This window comes from Oryctolagus cuniculus, chromosome 11, assembly GCF_051225735.1.
Source record: "Oryctolagus cuniculus isolate XC-2025 breed Fujian yellow rabbit chromosome 11, ASM5122573v1, whole genome shotgun sequence".
Classification (NCBI taxonomy): domain Eukaryota; kingdom Metazoa; phylum Chordata; class Mammalia; order Lagomorpha; family Leporidae; genus Oryctolagus; species Oryctolagus cuniculus.
The window spans coordinates 35,735,040-35,754,384 of NC_142877.1; the positions used below are offsets into that span (position 1 = coordinate 35,735,040).

At 41.0% G+C, this 19,345-nt stretch overlaps 1 pseudogene; it reads left to right on the forward strand.

Moving 5' to 3' along the window:
- Positions 1–9,442: 9,442 nt before the first annotated feature.
- Positions 9,443–19,345, forward strand: part of LOC100349651 (NEDD4 family-interacting protein 2 pseudogene) — a 38,116-nt pseudogene continuing 28,213 nt past the window's right edge.

The window sequence follows — 19,345 nt, forward strand, 5'->3', positions numbered from 1 at the left end:
TCTATACTTCTTCTTATCTATTACTTCTTTTTTTTAACCTGTAAATGATGTAGTGGATGGGGTGAGGAGATGTGGAGTTAGCACTAGCCTTTGCTATTTGGAATGAAAGCTCATATACTTTTGCTGGGCTTTGATGGTCATTTGGGTAAATTGAGAATTCCGTTTACCATCTTAAATCCAAGGGCACCTTTTCTGAGCTTTTCTGTAAGTGAAACAAAGGGGACATAAATGTCACCAGGAGTGAACTAGATGTGCTAGGGAGACATTTTTTTGGTGAGAAAAACATACAGCTGGAATGACCTGGGATATTCATTCCAAGATCTTTGTGGCAGATTGTAAAAATCTCCAATTTTCCATCCATCTCTGTTTCTCTGTCAGCGACAATGTGATCTTGCAGTTCATTTCATGAAGAGATGGAAGCTGTTTCCCTTCCCCTTGAATCTAAGCCAGTTGTGTGACTTGACTTGGCCAACAGAGTGGAGTAGAAGGGAATCCTACATCTCTGGGGTCTTGTGTGCTTCTGCTTGCTCTTTTCTGCTATTGTCACATGAATAAGACTAGAATATCGTTTTGTAGGGTGTGGAACAGAAATGACCCATTCCCAGCTGAGGGCTTTCTGCACCAACCAGCCCTTAGCTAATCTAGACAGTGTCTGCAGGAACACAAGTGAACCCAATTGAAATCTATTAAACTTGGCATGGTTCAGCAGAACTACCCAGCTGACCTAGACACTAGACACTCATCAGCAGTAACAACTGGTTGTGTTTTAAGCCACTACATTTTGGATTGTTTAGTTATGCAGCAAATGCAGAATGACACACATTGCAGTTCCAGTGATTATTTCATGAAGAATTCACATAGCACACATAGAACTGGTTTCACATTTACTAGTACTTAATTAAAATTGATTCTTGTCTTTCTTCCTTTTCCCTAAAGAAATGAAGTACCAGATTGGATTTTCAGGTTTCAGTTACAAAATAGAACAGCAATAGAAGTTGCATCATGAAGGTATGCATGAGTGAGGGACTCTGAACTCTGCAGAAACAGGAAGTAGTTTCTTCTGAGGCTTAGACAGGACATTGATGTTTCTTCCTTGCCTTCCTAAACAATGGCTCTTGGTGTTACACGCCTCCTGGGAGAGAAGAGGAAAGGCAGACAGTTCAAACATTTTAAAACATATTCTTTAATTCCCATATACAGTAATGTTTCTGGCTTGTACTATTTTTTTTCTTAAGACAAAACTTATCAAAATATAGGTTTGAGATGCTTTAACATTTTTTCTGGGTCTCAGTTTCCTTACCTTTAAAGTGGGAGCATGGGACTCACCCACATGACTCCTGACTCCAATCCTCTATGAGTCTTCTGGTACCATAATTGTGACACTTGGATCATGAACTCCAGAGCCTGGCTGCTAGTTCTGAAATCTGGCCCAGATACTTTCTAGCCACATGGGTAGTAACTCTGTCCGTGCCTCAGTTTCTTTTCTGAAAATGGGACTACCTCATGGTGTGGTTCTGAGGATTATATGATATAATCCATGCAAACTGCTTAGAGCAGTGCCTGGCACACAGAAAGCACTTAGCAAATGGTAGTTATTATTTCATTTGGCATAGAGTCATATCTTATGCAACTGCACTTTCATGGGATTTAAATGATGAAAGTTCAAATGGTGAACATCAACTGAGTGGATAAAACTGCAACATGCTTTTGAAATTCACACACAAACACACAAAAGAGTATTAACCGTTCTCAAGCTCTTATATCCATAAGTCAAAAGGATTTGCTTTTTTCCTCACCTGGTTGGGTGTGGTGTCTTACATAAATGAAATTTGTCACTTGAGCTCTGAGCTTATTTTATTCTCTCTTTGGCTGCTACCCTTTGGCAACAAGCGAGAGGCAGTTTAATGTAATATTGAGAAAATGGCTGTGACTTACTGGCTTGGTGAGCTCTTCAATTACTCTGTCCCTCCGTTTGCTCCTACATAATATATGGGTAATAATAGTGCCTATCTCATAGGATTATTGTGTAAATGTGATACCTCTAGAAAATGTCTGGCATATGGTAGGCACTTAACAAATGCCGTGGATTAATATTGTATCCTGTTGCTTTAGGTTGTTTTAAAGGAAGAATTAGGAACCCAAACACTGTCCAAAGAAATATCTTTGGGGATGAATTAGAATGGAAGTCCAGGGATGCTGTTGTTGACCCACCCAGGTTTCTGCCATGCGGGTGTTTCCTTATCCTCCATGCTGTGAGCCTTGGTTGTTAATGGCTTACAGCTGCCTCTCTCCTTGGAGAGTTGCCCTTGGCCGAATGGGAGTTGCCTGGCCTGGAATTGCCTGGGAAGTTATGCAACTCTCCTGCCCCTGGGGGTGGCCCACAGCCAATGGCTGACTGATGCAGGGGCACAAAAGGACCCTTTGCCTCAAAAAGGGAGGGAGACAACTCTGTGGTGCAATCTTTGCTTCAGAGCTCCCCTGGGATCAGACTGAAGCTGGACTCCAGCGGGGGCCACACCCTTGCTCTCCTTTTCCCTTCCCTCCCTTTCTCCTTTATCAGTGATTTACTTCCAAACCAGTCCTCATTTTGGGCTCCACTGCTAGACCATGACTTTAGGCAGGAAGGAAGGAGGAACTGAACCCCGAGCAATTCCAGACTTCTGATGGGAGTTTCTGGCAGGAAGTGTAGCATAGATAGGTATAGTTTTGAGTCTAAGTCTTTGTTTGGGAGAAGAGGCTGGAGGGGCTGAGCAGAAGTTGAGATGACCACAGGACCCTGGGTGTTGTCATATATGAGCTCAGTGCAATAATAAGCCACTTGTGATTGAAGTCTGTGTGTTATCTGAGTTGGGTGCATGAAAAAATATAAATTGTAGAGGCAGATTTTCATGAACCGTATAATCATTACAATGCTTAATACAACCAGACTTAGAGTTTTCCAGCACCCAAATACATATGCTTTCCGTCCCAAAGCTTATGCCCAAGCATCTTTTGACTATGTGGAAATGTGCTTTTGTGATGGAATTGCTTTCCTTCTACACCCATCAAAGGCCGTACACAGGACTTGGGGGATGGTTGAGGTGCCATGAGTAGGTACACACTTGCTTATGAAGTCGTGGATGATCGGGGGCACAAGGCAGGTTTTCCAGGGCAGGATGGTTGTGATTTGCCCCATAAAAATCTAGAGGAACAAGCCACTTACTTGAACTCAAGTCCTATTACATCTTGATGCTTCCATGGAGGAGTAAAATATAAAACTGTCTTCATATTTTCTTCTTTACCTCCAAAATGGGGACAAAGGATCATCTCTTACCTCCGCCATCCCTTCCTTCCTTCCTTCCAACTTTCCTTTCTTCTCTCCTTTTAACTCCAATCTATGTGTGATATCTTAGGAGCATACCTCTGTTAAACTCAATTCAACAAACTATTTAACATTTGATAAAATTGGTTATTATGTCCCTCTTTTAACAGCTTTATGAATTTTGTCCTTTGCTTCTCAAGGCCAAGCAAGATCATCTGATGCAACTTCCTGAAACACTAACTAAAAGTGATGCCACATAATTTGTAATACTAGTTTACATTGAAAAGAGCACAGATAATTTAGAGTTGAGTATACATATTACATGAATTTAAAGATAAACATGAGATTTCAAAGAAAAAAAAATCACGCATGAGCTATTATGAGTGCACCCCTCTGATCTCTGGTGTAGGGTGGTGGACAGTGTTCTCTTATGCTAAAAGGACAAATTTGATGCAAATGTCTAAAGACTCATAGGTCTGATTTCTGACAGTTCACAAGACAATGTATACAAAGCAGTAGAATAACTGCAACAGCAGGGACGAAAAGATGAAAATATTTCTAGTGTCTTTTTCATCTTAAGATGTGAGGACTAGCTCATGATTTGGCTAAAAATAGTTTTCCACATTCTCTGGAATCATGAAGAATTACCTCAGAGGGACACGATTTCGATTTGGCATGTCTCAAGTGGGCACAGGTCTGGTTGATTTGATTGGTGGTAGATAAGGAGTATGAACACTCAAAGCTTCTCAGAGAGGATTCGGCCGATGCACAGTAAACAAATGGTGTGCTTTGTGACTTTTTGGCCAGAAAATATGAGAGTTGTGTTGTTTGATGAATAAATTGGAGGCTATTTAGTCCTGAGAACTTTGCAGGCTTAAGCTGGCCTGTGGGGATCCTTTATTTTCATGATTCTTTTTTTTTTTTTTTAAGATTTATTTATTTGTTTGAAAGGCAGAATTAGAGAGAAAGAGAGAGAGAGAGAAAGATCTTTTCTCTGTTGGCTCACTCCAAATGGCTGCAACAGCATAACAGCCAGGGGTGGACCAGACTGAAGCCAGGAGCCAGGAGCCAGGAGCTTCATCTGGGTTCCCATGTGGATGGCAGGGGCCCAAGGACTTGGGCCATCTTCCTCTGCTTTCTCTGGTGCATTGGCAGGGAGCTGGATTGGAAGTGGAGCAGCTGGAACATGAACTGGTGCTTGTATGGGATGCCTATTTTGTTGGTGACAACTTTACCTGCTGCTCCACAGGGCTATCTCCCCTTCTCTTGATTATAAATCACTGTAATTCTGGTGACACTCTGTGACTGGCAACATATGACCATAATTAGATTCAGGGGTTATCCCAATTCAATGGGGGAAGTCATATTTCCACACTTGAGAAAGCAATGGCACTTTTGTGCGGCCAGTGTGGGAACCCCTGAGGATTGCACAGATTGTGGTGCTTTAGAAGAGACAGGTAGAGAAGCCCCTTTTGGGGCCAAGGTTAGTTATTTTTCTGGGCAGAGTGACTTCAGTTCTGACATGTTGACTTCCTGGGAAAGGGCCTTACAGCAAACTCTAACAGATGGAATTTGGAGTTGTGTTTGGATCACATAAGCAATGTTTTCATAAGGTAGCAAGACATAAAGCTTGGGAGACAGTTAAAGAAATGTACAAAGAGATTGTGTCGTGCAATCTACAAGAGTTCAAGAATACAGTTCTAAAGGGAAACCTTGAGGAGATTAGGAAACCCTGAACCCCAACACTTGACGTGAAAATGTGTGTTCCCTCTCAGTTTATGTGTCTGGTCTTGGAGAGATTATGTTTAAGTTTCTACATATTACTTCTTTTTCTTCAGGGAGTTTTGACAGGCAGAGTCTCCTCCTGCAGAGCCCGAGGCAGGATGGGGTGCGGTGCAGGTTAGTTCTTTTGATCATGATTTTACTTTAAGCAGTGGGTATAGATTTCATGTTTCCTTCCTAACCTTTCCCATGAAGCGTGGTATTGCGTGGGTGGTTCGGTCAGAGATGTCCAATAAATATTTGCTGGCATACCTAATGGAGGAAGACTGATGACAGCAAGATGTTTGTCCTGCCTCTGCTGTGTCTCCAAGGTGCCACCAATGCAGTTCTGAGGCCATGCCTGTGCAAGACTGAGTTGATGCGGCATTGTCTGAGCTGGAGTCTTGGCCATGGTTTGCCTTGCACCATGCTGCCCACCTGATTTTCCTGTGCAGTTGCCACTGCTGGAACCTCCTCATTCCCAAAAAAAGGAATCACTCTTTGTCCTAATGAGCATGCAGACAGATGAGGGAATTAAGGAGACAAGTAGAAACCACCCAGCAAGAGGAATTGAATAGTGTGCAAGGGAGAGCAGGGAAAAAGAGGAAAGGAAAAATGTGTCCAAACAATATTGTGTCAGTTCTATAACTTTCCACTAATCCATATGTGGATTTGTATCAGTGCTCATGTCTTAGAACTCAAGACAAGAGCCAGACAGAAATGCCTGGACTTAATAAATCCAGGAGAGAGGTTTGTTTATCAAGGTCTAGCATTGTTTGAAAACTCAACATCTGTCAAAGACTTTAGGCCTTTGCCCCCCACAGTTTGGGCAGGTGCTTCTGGTCTTATGACACTGGTGAATGGATTTTAAAGAAACATTCAGTGGAAAAACCCAGAGGTCATCCTCTACTCACTGTTGTTGCCTCTGCTCTGTAACAAGGCTCCTCCTCTCTTGTTGGACTGCTGTTGAGCTTCCAAATGAGTCTCCTTGCCTCTCATCACCTCCACTCAGCTCTGTCCTTCCCATATCAAATTAATCTTTCTAAAGCCCAAACTTCAGAAACCTCTTAAAACCTCCTCAGCTTCTTAGTAGCGATTTTCAAATTCTAGAATCCTTGTTTCTTCCAGCTTAATATCTGGCCACCATTCTTTCTTAGGTGGTCTTTTCTTGTATTTTAACTGTAAATATTTTATGAAATATAGCATACATTTGGAAAAAATATGTGTGCTGTTTGATATATTATTATAACTAGTAACAAGATCATGAGATAGAATATAGTCACCATCACAGAAGTCCTCTGAGATCTCTCCCAGACAGGATTCACCTATAGGTAACCATTGTGATTTTTAACCCCAGAGATTAGTTTTGTCTTTTTGGAACTTAAAACACATGGAATCACAGCATGCATTTTTGCTATATTTTCAGTCGACATTATGTATCCTTCACCCTTTTCGTGTGGGTGGTTGGAGCTGATTCATGTTCATTATTGTATAATGTTCCATTCTATTTATTTAACCTTTCTATTCTTCTTTTAAAAATCTATTTACTTGTTTTCTAAAGGCAGAGCAATGAGGTGAGAAACACACACACACACACACACACCACTTTCATCTGCTTGTTCACTCCCCAGATGCCCACAGAAGCCATGCATAAGCCAGACTGAAGCCAGGAACCAGGAACTTCAAACTGCTCTCCTAAGTGGATGGTAGGGATCTAAGTATTTAAACTATCACTTGCATACTCCCAGGGTGCGCATTGACAAGAAGCTGGATCAGAAGCAGAGATAGGACTCCATCCCAGGCACTCTAATATGGGATGTGAATGTCGCAAGCAATGGCTAAACCCAGCGCTCCACAGTGCCACCCCAGCCATTCTACACTTTGTTGGATATTTATTTAGACATTCTACTCTAGATGGACTTTTGGGTTGCTTCCAACTTTTAGCAATTGAGAATAATGTGATCACAAAAAGTTTTCAAAAACACAACACCAAAATTTGGGAGCTTGAATTGAAGTGATTAATTAGTTGTATTAAATTAAGATCCTCTGTCTTTCAAAAGATACCATTGAGAAAGAAAAGGCAACCTATAGACTAGCAGATATTTGTTATACATATCTGGAAATGTGTATTTTGAATATATGCAAAATGCCTATAAATAAGCAAGGAAACTCCCAATAGTAAAGAAGGCAGATGTCTTGAACAGGCTCTTCATAAAGGAGCCTATATAAATGACCAGTGGCTCTAAACATGAAAAATTGTGCAGGCATTACTTTGCAGTTTTTCCAATTGCTTCAGAACTCATAATTAGGCCACAAATGTTCCTATTTCACTCTCTGTACGCAGGTTGCTCTCCAGCTGTCGGGAGCATCTTTTCCTCTTTTGCTGTATGCTTATCTCTTAAGGACCAGACAGAAGGTCAGCTGCTTTCCAAATTCCATGACTCCACTAGGCAGAATTACTATTACTCCTCAGGGATTCCCAAGTGTGATTTTGTTAAACTAAGCTGTATAACTAATATGACTTCAGGACTTCAGTGCTAGCATTGCTCCTGGTGCGTAACAGGTGATCAATCCGTGCCTTTCTGAATAAATGTCTAACTTTCCCTTCAAACCTCCAGATAGGATCTAAAACCAATAAGGACTACGTAACAAAGGTTTTCTGTCTTGAACATGGGAGTGCTTATTAGCCAATACAAAGGTTACTTCATAGGGGAAATTACCGGCCCTGGCCTATTTCCCAAATCATAGCTCATATTTAATAAATTGTATCACTACAAGCTTGTGGAAAAAGACCCAATACTCTATAGGTTGAATTAAGTGTTAATATATACAATATATTAATAAGCAGGTGTGACAAATAGCATTGCCACCTGGGAAAGTAACTGAAGTTAGTTGCTGGGATCCATTTTGGACCAGCAGCATTTATTTAACACAAAAGATAACTCACTTAGGGCATTAGCCTGAATTTGAAGACAAGGAGCTACATGGTACAGTGGGAAGAGGTAGGAGAGTTTTTTTTTTTTAAACTTTTCCTATTGTAAGACTTGATTGAGACAACATTTCTGACTAGACCAAAATTTCTTTTGTCATCCTCATTTCCTAGAATCTCTCTCTCTTACCTGCTCATGCTTTTACAGAGTTCTACTTTTCCTAATCCCCTAATCTCCTGCTTCTAATTTGCTTCTATCCAGCCTCATAGAATTTCCTCAATCCCTAGGTCTTTTTCTTTCAGTGCTCTACTTTGTGTTAGCCAGGTAATAAGGAAAATCTCATTTTTTTAAAGAGAAGACTTGTTCTTTATGGCACTTTGTATCTCTGGTTAGCTTATTGCCTTTCAATAAAAATTTATTGAATCCATGACTTGACAATTTCTTTCGAAATGGTTACTGACCCCTAACCTTCACAATAGCAGATTCCAATATTTATTTATTTATTCAGAAGGCAGTGATAGAATAGGGGTGGTTATCTTCCATTTTCTAGTTCACTCTAAAGTGACTGCAATAGCCAGGGCCTGGTCCAGGCCAAAGCCAGGAGCCCAGAACTCCATCCAGTTCTCCCAGATGGGTGGCAGGACCCCAAATGCTTGAACCACCCTCCACTGCCTTATCATGTAGACCAGCAGAGAGCTGGATCAGAAGTAACAGAGACTTGAGCTAGAGCTCTGATATGGGATGCTGGCATCACAGGTGGTGGCTTAACACACTGCACCAAAATACCAGCCCCCAAAGTAGCATTTTTCAATGAGATTGCTCATTAATTTGAATGGATTTCAAATTTATAATTCTTCAGTTAATGAAAAAGAGGATGTTGAAAGAAATTATGAAGTAGAGAAAGCAATTTTTTTTGAGTTTGATCCTGTGTCCTTAGACTGATTCACTAAATAGAATTCTCCTTTTACTTTGGAAATTTATCTAAATCAACAATACTTCCTCCCTCCACCTTAACATTAAGCAATTTTAGATACCAAGAGTACTCAGATTATTAAATATAAAAAGACCAAGAGTAACCCTGCATTAAATGCTTTATAATAAGATGTATTTTACTACCCTAACATCCATATTTATTTAATGCTATTGGCATATACTGGTATGAGGCATGTCATTAACACAATCTACAAACAAAGCTTGGTGTGCAAATTAATACACAAGTTCTTGTCAGTAACCAGATTACTGTTGTTAAAAGTCACACCTTTCCTTTCACTGGTGACAGAACAACTGATGGAATTCAGAACACATGGTAGCAGTTGTTTGTCAACAGAAGTTGAATATTGGCTGGAAACTGCCTACAATCAGCAGTGGGATGGTTCCTGCTTGTATGAACTTTCATAAGACTTGTCTTAGGTGGCTTTCTTAGAAGCAGAGCCTGAGATAGGATTGAAGAATGGCTCTTAGGAGGAATGTTAGGAGAGAAGCAGGACATGAAATGGGAAGAAGCAGTAAAAAGCTGATATTTCAGGTAATGTCTAGCTTCACACTAATCCTGCAAAGAGCTTTTGAGTGTGAATGACAGCAACAATTTGTTCTCCATGGGAATGGGCTTTTGCCCTCCCTGTACCTTCAGTCATTGTCTACAGGCTACCTCAAAGGGAATGTAAACACCCAACAGAGTAGGTAGCTCTAGCTGCCTGAGAGGAAGAATGTCAGAGAATATTGCAAACATGGGCTCTTAGCATCATGGACCTCAGAGCAACTGGGGGCGGACAAAACTGGGACACATATCTGAATAGTGCACTTAGAGTGTGCAATTATTAAATACTTAATTAACTAAATAATTCATTGAACAGTTCTTTATTGAGTTGCTATTCTGTGATGGTCCCTAAAATAGATTGATGAACAAGCTAGATAAGGTCTTACGCTTAATGAAGCCTATTGTTTATGGGAAAAGATGGAAATAAACTAGTAGATAACTGTAGCAACAGGATCACTTCTGAGCATGACGATTTTCTCAGTACAGTTTAATAGGTTGTAGAATGACTGAGGCAGGGTCAAACTTGTGGGACAACCTTGTTTTGAATGGTCGGGGATGGGTTCCCGAACAGAGACCAAGGTGATGGGAAGGAGGAAGCTGAGGGCTCAATGTCTAGGCAAAAGGAGTAGCCATTGTCAAAGCACTAAGATGTGGAGAAGCTCAGTGTTTCTGAAGAATACAATGAAGCCTACTTGGGAGAGCTATGAGAAAAAGGTGGAGAGGGAACATAGAGGGGGAAGCCAGCATAGTAAAATTTGTTGATTTGAAATCCAATGGTAGAAATAAATTCTTCAGCCTTCATCGAGATAGGAAAGATGGCAGTTTGTCAGACCTCAGCTTAAGTTTGCCTTAATGTTATCTATTGGAAGAAGGATTTGTTAAGCAGGTTAACAAAACAAACAAGGAAAAATTTTGGATTAAAGGACAGCCTACTGTTTTCAAACTCCAGTGTCATTGCAAGCACTGGACTTAGACATCTTACACGGTAATTATGAGAAAAATTTCCCTCCTGGTTAAAACACTCATGAGATTTTAAAAGATATACAGTTGGACTCAACCTTCCTTTGTCCTTGGCAATGTGACAAAGCAGCATTTTTAGAAAAGAATGCAAGTTACAATTGACCTTGGCGCTGTACGGGAGAGTTATCAAGGTCACTTTTGAGGGATTTGTTTGTACAATAATTGCTACTAAAGTGAACCAAGAAATAAGTAGAGACCATCCACACATTGCTCAGCATTTTGCTTTGGGTACTGAGTGTACAAATCTTAAATGCAGATCTGTTTCCCAGTTGCAAATAATTGTGTACGTTCCTTAATCTTCTCAAAGCTCATTGGAGAAGTTACCATGGTTAGAAAATGGCCTTGATCATGATAATGGATAATGCTTCCTAAATTGTTTCTGATGAGATATAATACTTATAGACCATTGGCCTCCATCAAAACTGGTGAATGGAACACAATGAAATCAGAAAAAGGGGGGAGAGGCAAGATGGCGGAATAGGAAGGGAGCACACTGATAGTCCAGGGAGAGATAGTTTAATAAAAGTGGAGATACTGCAGGTTCAAGGAAGAGTAGGGGAGGAAACAGCAGAAGAAACTCTTCCAGAACGCGTGATTCACAGCGGACCTGTGTGGAGAGCGTGGGAGCCCACAGTTCGGGACACCAGCGGCAGACTCAACACACCAGCGCTGGAACGCAAGGTGAGCCGAACCTCAATAGCCCGAGACACCGGCAGGCAAGCAGAGAGAGGAGACTAGAGGGAACGACCCCCGGGGGGGAAAAGTTCACCAGGCTAACTGGAAGAGAGAGAGAGAGAGAAAAAAAAAAAAGGTGACTGGTACGGACACGGGTTTCTCTCTCTCTGCTCACCTCTCAAGGGCGAGCAAGACAAAGAGCAGGCGCCATCTTGGACATACGTCATAAGCAGAGCGACCTCAGGTCTGCACCGGCCCTGAGCCTAGCAGAAAACCCTGACTCTGGGTGGGGCGAATTAACAGGAGATTAGGACCTAGTAAATTTGTGGTGCTACTGAACTGAGACTGTGAAAAAAGAGACGGTGGGGGAGAGAACTCACGGAATTCACCTGAGTACTCTCCAGAGACACTACAATTCCGTAACTTTGGCAACCCAGTGGGAGACTGAAGGAGAATTTGAACCCACTCTGAGGGCCAAACAGATTCCCTGTGTGGTCCTTGGGAAAGAGCTTCCAATCTCTGGCTCCTGTGGGTATATCATTTGCCTGCTAACTACCTCCAACTTCGTTCAGCTGTGCGGAATTACTTCCCTTTTGAATCAAAAAAAGAAAGAGAGAGAAAGAGAGATTTACCACTCCTAACCTGGGAGTGTCACCTTTGGGACACCAAACAGAGCTCTCAGGCCACACCCATCTCAAGCCCTAAGGCTCCATCAAAAACAGATAGTCCACTTAATCTAGAGTCATAGTATAACAAGAAAAAGCACCACAGTGAAGAAACCAAATATCTCCAATATGCCAAATAACAAATGCAAAAACCGAGGTAATAAAAACAAGGAAGTCACCATGACGCCCTCAAATGAGAAAGACACCCCAATTCAAAATTATGAAGATGATGACATAGAAGAAATGCAAGAAGCAGATCTCAAAAAATTGATAAGAACATTAAGAAGTTCTCAAAAACAAATTCTTGAACTACATAAAGCCTTAATGGACAAGATAGAAAATCTCTCTCGTGAAAATGAAATATTAAGGAGGAATCAAAATGAAACGAAACAATTAGTACAACAGGAAACTGTGATAGTGACTGAAGTGAAGAATTCAATAGATCAAATGAAAAACACAATAGAGAGCCTTACAAACAGAATGGGTGAAGCAGAAGAGAGAATATCGGACTTAGAAGACAGAGAACAGGAAAGGATACAGTCAGACCAAAGAAAAGAAGAGGAAATTAGGAATCTAAAACATATTGTCGGGAATCTTCAGGATACTATTAAAAAACCCAACATTCGGGTTCTAGGAGTTCCTGAAGGCATGGAGAGGGAGAAAGGATTAGAAGGCCTTTTAAGTGAGATATTAGCAGAAAATTTCCCAGGTTTGGAGAAGGACAGAGAAATCCTAGTACAGGAAGCTCACAGAACCCCTAATAAACACGACCAAAAGAGATCCTCACCACGACACGTTGTAATTAAACTCTCCACAGTGAAACATAAAGAAAAGATCCTAAAATGTGCAAGAGAGAAACGTCAGATTACTTTCAGAGGATCGCCAATCAGACTCACTGCTGACTTCTCATCAGAAACTCTACAAGCTAGAAGGGAATGGCGAGATATAGCCCAGGTACTAAGAGAGAAAAACTGCCAGCCCAGAATATTATATCCTGCAAAGCTATCATTTGTGAATGAAGGTGAAATAAAGACGTTTCATAACAAACAGAAATTGAAAGAATTTGTCGCCACTCGTCCAGCCCTGCAACAGATGCTTAAAGATGTGTTACACACAGAAACAAAGAAACACGGTCATCAGTATGAAAGAAGATAAAGGAAGGAAACCTCACAGCAAAAGATCACAGGGAATTCAAAGCATATATTAGAACTTATCTTTGGCAAATGGCAGGGCAAAGTTACCACTTTTCATTAGTCACATTGAACGTTAATGGCCTGAACTGTCCAGTTAAAAGACACCGATTGGGATTTGCTTTTTAACCTGATGCAATTTTAAATGATGCTTAATTTTGTTTTTAAATTTCAAATCCTAGCTCTTACCCATACATGGAACAACAATTAAATTGTACATGTAATTCGCCACTTTGCTACACTAACATTGTTCCAGGGGTACTTATGATGTACTTTTGAATTTTCTATACATGCAATAATGACATTTGCTAGCAGTTTTATGTCTTCCTTCCCAATATGTATGCATTTTGTATCCTTTCTTTGTGTTACTGCACTGTCTAGTAATTCCACCATAATATTGAAAAGTAGTGGTGAGAAAAAGACACTTCCGCCTTTCCCCAACTTAAGGGAAAACTGTCCAATTTCACTATTAAAGTTGGTTTTGGTAGATATTCTTTATCTAGATGAGGAATTTCTCTTCTGTTTCTTGTTTGCTCAGTTTTTTTATGCCAAATATCTTTTACAAAAGTTGATGTAACCATTTAACATTTTTGCAGTTTGTGTAGTATGTCCAATTTATTGATTTTTTAAAATGCTGACAGCCTTGCTTACGTGGGATAAATACCACTTGCTTGTACTACATAAAATTGTTGGATTTTACCTATTATTTAAAAAAAAGAGAGATTTCTAAAGGCAACCCAGAGGAATCCTTAATCCAGTTCTTCATTAGAAGAGATGTGCAATTCGGGACATGCTCAAGCTGACTTACCTCAAACGGTAGAGTTAGAAACATACCAGGGGATTCCAATTCAATCCCATCAAGGTGGCATGTACCAATGCCATCTCACTAGTCCCAGTGATCAATTTCTGTGCACAATTGATCATAATGATAGGACTAAGAACCAAAGGGATCACATAAACAAGAATAGTGTCTGCAAATACTAGCTGATAGAATCAAAAAGGGAGAGAATGATCCAACATGGGAAGTGAGATACACAGCAGACCCATAGAATGGCAGATGTCCTGAACAGCACTCTGGCCTCAGAATCAGCCCTTAAGGCATGTGGATCCAGCTGAAAAGCCCATGAGAGTATTTCAGGCATGGAAAGCCAAGACACTCTGGGGAAAAAAAAAATGAAAGATCTCCACGAGTGAGATCCCAGTGGAAAGAACGGGTCATCAAAGAAGGAGGTACCTTTCTCTGAAGGGAGGAGAGAACTTCCACTTTGACCATGGCCTTGTCTAAATATTATCAGAGTCAGTGAACTCAGGGGGCTTCCATAGCCTTGGAAACTCATGACAAGAGCCTAGGGTGATTACTGATGCCATAAACAAGAGTGTCAATTTGTTAAGTCAACAACAGGAGTCACTGTGTACTTACTCCTCATGTAGGATCTTTGTCCTTAGTGTGCTGTACATTGAGATTTAATGCTATAACTAGTACTCAAATAGTATTTTTCACTTTATGTTTCTGTGTGGGAGCAAACTGTTGAAATCTTTACTTAATGTATGCTAAACTGATCTTCTGTATATAAAGAGAATCGAAAATGAATCTTGATGTGAATGGAAGGGGAAAGGGAGTGGGAAAGGGGAGGGTTGCGGGTGGGAGGGACGTTATGGGGGGGAAGCCATTGTAATCCATAAGCTGTACTTTGGAAATTTATATTCATTAAATAAAAGTTTAAAAAAAAAAAAAAAAAAAAAAAAAAAAGAAATCAGAAAAAGAAACTCAGTAAAATTGTTTTTTTCGATGTGATCTATCAGGTCATGGTTGAAAAGCAAAATAAAATAACAACTCTCTAAAGGAGAACACACTTAACCATTTCAAATCAGGATGAGCTGAAATATAAGTAGCAGACATACCTTTTCTAAAAATAGCTTTTTCAAGTGGTTTTGATTTAACAAAGATTCTTAATTGTTTGTCTTACTATTTCTGACATCAACCCCTGCTCCCTCCCCTTTATACAAAATCCACATTTTATTCAGGGGGAACTTAATCCACATGTTTTTGATCCATTTGTATACAATGTCATTTGGTTAGATCAGGTTAATGTCCAAAGACTCTAATAGGAATTTTTACCAGTGTTTAAAAATTTTTTTTCAAGCCAGAAAATCATACTTTCCAGGTTAAAATATTCCTCAAAATCAGAACAACTCTGGGCCTATTGTAAACATCACTTTGAGGGACCTTAAACTTGGGCAAATGTCTTTACAAGCCCAACCCCCATTGTGAGCTATGCAAGTGTCAGATGAGTATCCTCTGAGAGGCAAGAAAAGCAAAGGAGAAGGAACACAAAGAACTTGAGTGGCACAGGGAGCCTTGGACCTGCCATATTTTTCCATTTTTAGGAGCAACCGTGCCACAACCTATAAAGTCAGATTCAATATATGAAACATGAATGGAGCCAGGTGCTTTTCAATTGGCTTTTGACAGTATCTTTGAGAAAGACAAAGAATTCTAAGAGAACTTGAAGATTTTTAAATAGAAAAAGACTTCATTGGTGAGCACAATTATTCTGTCACCGGGTTTTATTTCTAGAAATCTAGGTACAGTCTGAAGTTGGATAATTATTGATTATAGAGTTAAACATTACCAAGAATACAGACTTCAGGCTTTTTACAGACAAGTACACAACCGATAGTATGTGCAAAAGCATAAAAATATTTCCTTTATTCCATTTACCTTAGTTATACTTAATTTTCTTACCATCGTTTCAGGACACCTGCTGTCTCTGGGAAAAAAAATGATACATAAATAACTGTTTTAAGCCAAGTATTTGACAATGTGTGACTATTCTTCAGAAAATTGAAATTTTGCTGTTAAAACTTGAAATCTTTCTAGTTCTTATGTTATTTTTTTACTATACCAGAGGCATGAACCAACATCATCACAATCCTAAGTTAGGCCCTTGTGTCAAAGGGACTTGCTGTTCAAGCCTCCTAACATGTCTTCTAGTGCCTCCAGACAACAGCAAGATAATATAGTTAAGATGCCAGTTAGGATGCCCACTAAAATGCTAGCATTCCATATCAGAGAACCTCGATTCTTGGCTCTGAACTTGACTCCAGCCTTCTGCGAATGCAGACCCTAGAAGGCAGCAGGCGATGCCTCAAGTAATTGGGTTCCTGCCACCCATGTGGGAGATCTGGATAGCACTCCAGCTCCCAGCTTCAGCCCTGGCTGTTGTGGGCATTTCAGGGAGTGAGCCAGCACATGGGAGTGCTCTCTCTGTCAAATAAAACAATAAGTAAGAGTAAATAAAATACAAAAAACAGCAGTGGTGATGAGATTTCTAACATTATAAGTGCCTCTATTGCCAATGTTATTTTTCAAAGAAAAATAGTAATTAATGTTGATTATTCTCATTCCAAATACAATCTATCCATAAGTCCTATGGATCTTTCCTGCTCAACTTTGATGTCCAGATCAGCAACATTAGCATCAATTGAAGATTTGCTAGAAATCAAGAATCTCACATCCCATTGGAGACCTGCAAAATTACAATCTGCTCTTCAACAAGTTCCCTGTGACTCACATGCACATTAATGCTTGGAAAGCAGCTCCCTAAGATGCCTTCATGTTTACTGACCATCTTTGCCTGGATTATTTCAGTTTTTTCCCCGATTTTCTCCTTGTACTCTTCTAATATATTCTCAATTTATCCACCAAAACGGTCTTTAAAAAAACCAGTTAAATCAATTCATTCTGCTCATTCAAATCCAAAACTTCACATGGCATGTGAAATATAATATGAACTTTTTTTGTGTGTATGTGTGTGTGTGGACAGGCAGAGTGGACAGTGAGAGAGAGAGAGACAGAGAGAAAGGTCTTCCTTTGCCGTTGGTTCACCCTCCAATGGCCACTGCAGCTGGCGCACCACGCTGATCCGAAACCAGAAGCCAGGTGCTTCCTCCTGGTCTCCCATGAGGGTGCAGGGCCCAAGCACTTGGGCCATCCTCCACTGCACTCCCTGGCCACAGCAGAGAACTGGACTGGAAGAGGAGCAACCGGGACAGAATCCGGCGCCCCGACCGGGACTAGAACTCGGTGTGCCGGCGCCGCAGGTGGAGGATTAGCCTAGTGAGCCGCGGCGCTGGCCAATATTATATGAACTTCTTAACCATTGCATAAAAGTCCTATGTGAAGTGACCAATGCATTTCCCCATGCCTTCTGGTCTGTTCTCTCTTTTTTTAAAATAAGATTTTATTTATTTATTTGAAAGGCAGGTTTACAGAGAGGCAGAGGGAAACATCCCATCTCATTCCAGGTATGTCCTCAACACTTAGAATGGTACCTGGAGCAGCAGCAGAGGCACTTAATAAATACTTATTGAATGAATTAATGAACAAATTTATATTCATATAATCTGGGAAAAGCTAGTGTCTAGTCATTCATATATTTCCTCTTTCCCTTCCTTTTTCTTTGACAAATAGTGGTTAAGCATTTAACCTATGCCAAGCACAGGGATGTAGAGGGAACAGATATAAACCAAAATCACAGCACAGAGCCTGTACACATTTTCCTAACATAGTCCAGGGGACCACTTTGTCCTGGAATTGAAGAAAGACATATTAATCAGCAGAGGAGAGTGAAGTATGTGGAGGAGAGCATTTTGGCCAGACAAGATAAAGTATTCAAAGGCAGCATGGCTTGTTGGAGGAATAGAAAGAGGGACAATAGGATAGGAGTCCAGAGAACTAATCAGGTACTGATGAAGTAGGACTCGCAGGGCAGGTACAAGGCTGGTGGGATAACAGTAACATTGCTTGGTTGAGTTCCAGTTTACTTTTGGGATCTGAAGGATTTATTTATAATGCCCCCTTTCATTCTCAAAAGTGTCCTGGTTTGGGTGATAAGCTGTGTGGTCAGTTTTACTGGCCATACCGTGCGCATTGATCTTCAGAGGCTCACCACAAAGGCTTGTGGTTAAAAATGATACCTCTGTACACAGATTTATGGATGAAAGTAAGTGGTTTGCTATTATTTGCATTGTATCTTCCTTGGCCAAATTGCTAAACTCTGAGATTTGGTTTCCTTATCAGCCAAACAGGGATTCAGTCATGGTAATAGCCAACTTATAGCATTTTAATAAGGGCTTAAAATATTTTTATTAATATAAAAAGAAGAGATTTCATGCATCCCATAGGTACAGTTCCAGGAAGACAGTCATACTTCTTTCACTCCCGTGTTTCCCCACCAGTCCCCTCCCTCCTTTTTCTTTATCAGTTTACACAAAGATATAATTTTTTTTTTTTAGATTTTTTTATTTTTTGACAGGCAGAGTTAGACAGTGAGAGAGAGAGACAGAGAGAAAGGTTTTCCTTTTTCCGTTGGTTCACCCCCCAAGTGGCCACTACGGCCGACGTGTTGTGGCCGGCGCGCTGCACCAATCTGAAGCCAGGAGCCAGGTGCTTCCTCCTGGTCTCCCATGCAGGCGCAGGGCCCAAGGACCTGGGCCATCCTCCACTGCACTCCCGAGCCACAGCAGAGAGCTGGACTGGAAGAGGAGCAACCAAGACAGAATCCAGCGCCCTGACCGGGACTAGAACTCGGGGTGCCGGAGCCGCAGGCAGAGGATTAGCCTATTGAGCTGCGGCACCGGCCACAAAGATATAATTTTAATCCACTCTATATTCACAGGCTGAATTTGCTACTTATCATAATATTTGACAAGTAAAAATCAGGAAGACCACTGTTCCACAAGAGTATAAACAAGAGCTAAAAATGGCAACCATAATTCAAAAAGTCCATTTCATTCCTATACCTTTTTTGTATTCAATATTAACTGCCACATATCAGAGAAAACAAATGATATTTGTCTTTCGGGGACTGGTTTATTTCTTTTTTTTTTTTTTTTTTTTTTTTTTTTTGACAGGCAGAGTGGACAGTGAGAGAGAGAGAGACAGAGAGAAAGGTCTTCCTTTTTGCCGTTGGTTCACCCTCCAATGGCTGCTGCGGCCGGCACACCGCAGCCGGCGCATCGCGCCTGATCCTAAGGCAGGAGCCAGGTGCTTCTCCTGGTCTCCCATGGGGTGCAGGGCCCAAGCACTTGGGCCATCCTCCACTGCACTCCCGGGCCACAGCAGAGAGCTGGCCTGGAAGAGGGGCAACCGGGACGGAATCCGGTGCCCCGACTGGGACTAGAACCTGGTGTGCCGGCGCCTCAGACGGAGGATTAGCCTAGTGAGCCGCGGCGCCGGCTGGGGACTGGTTTATTTCACTAAG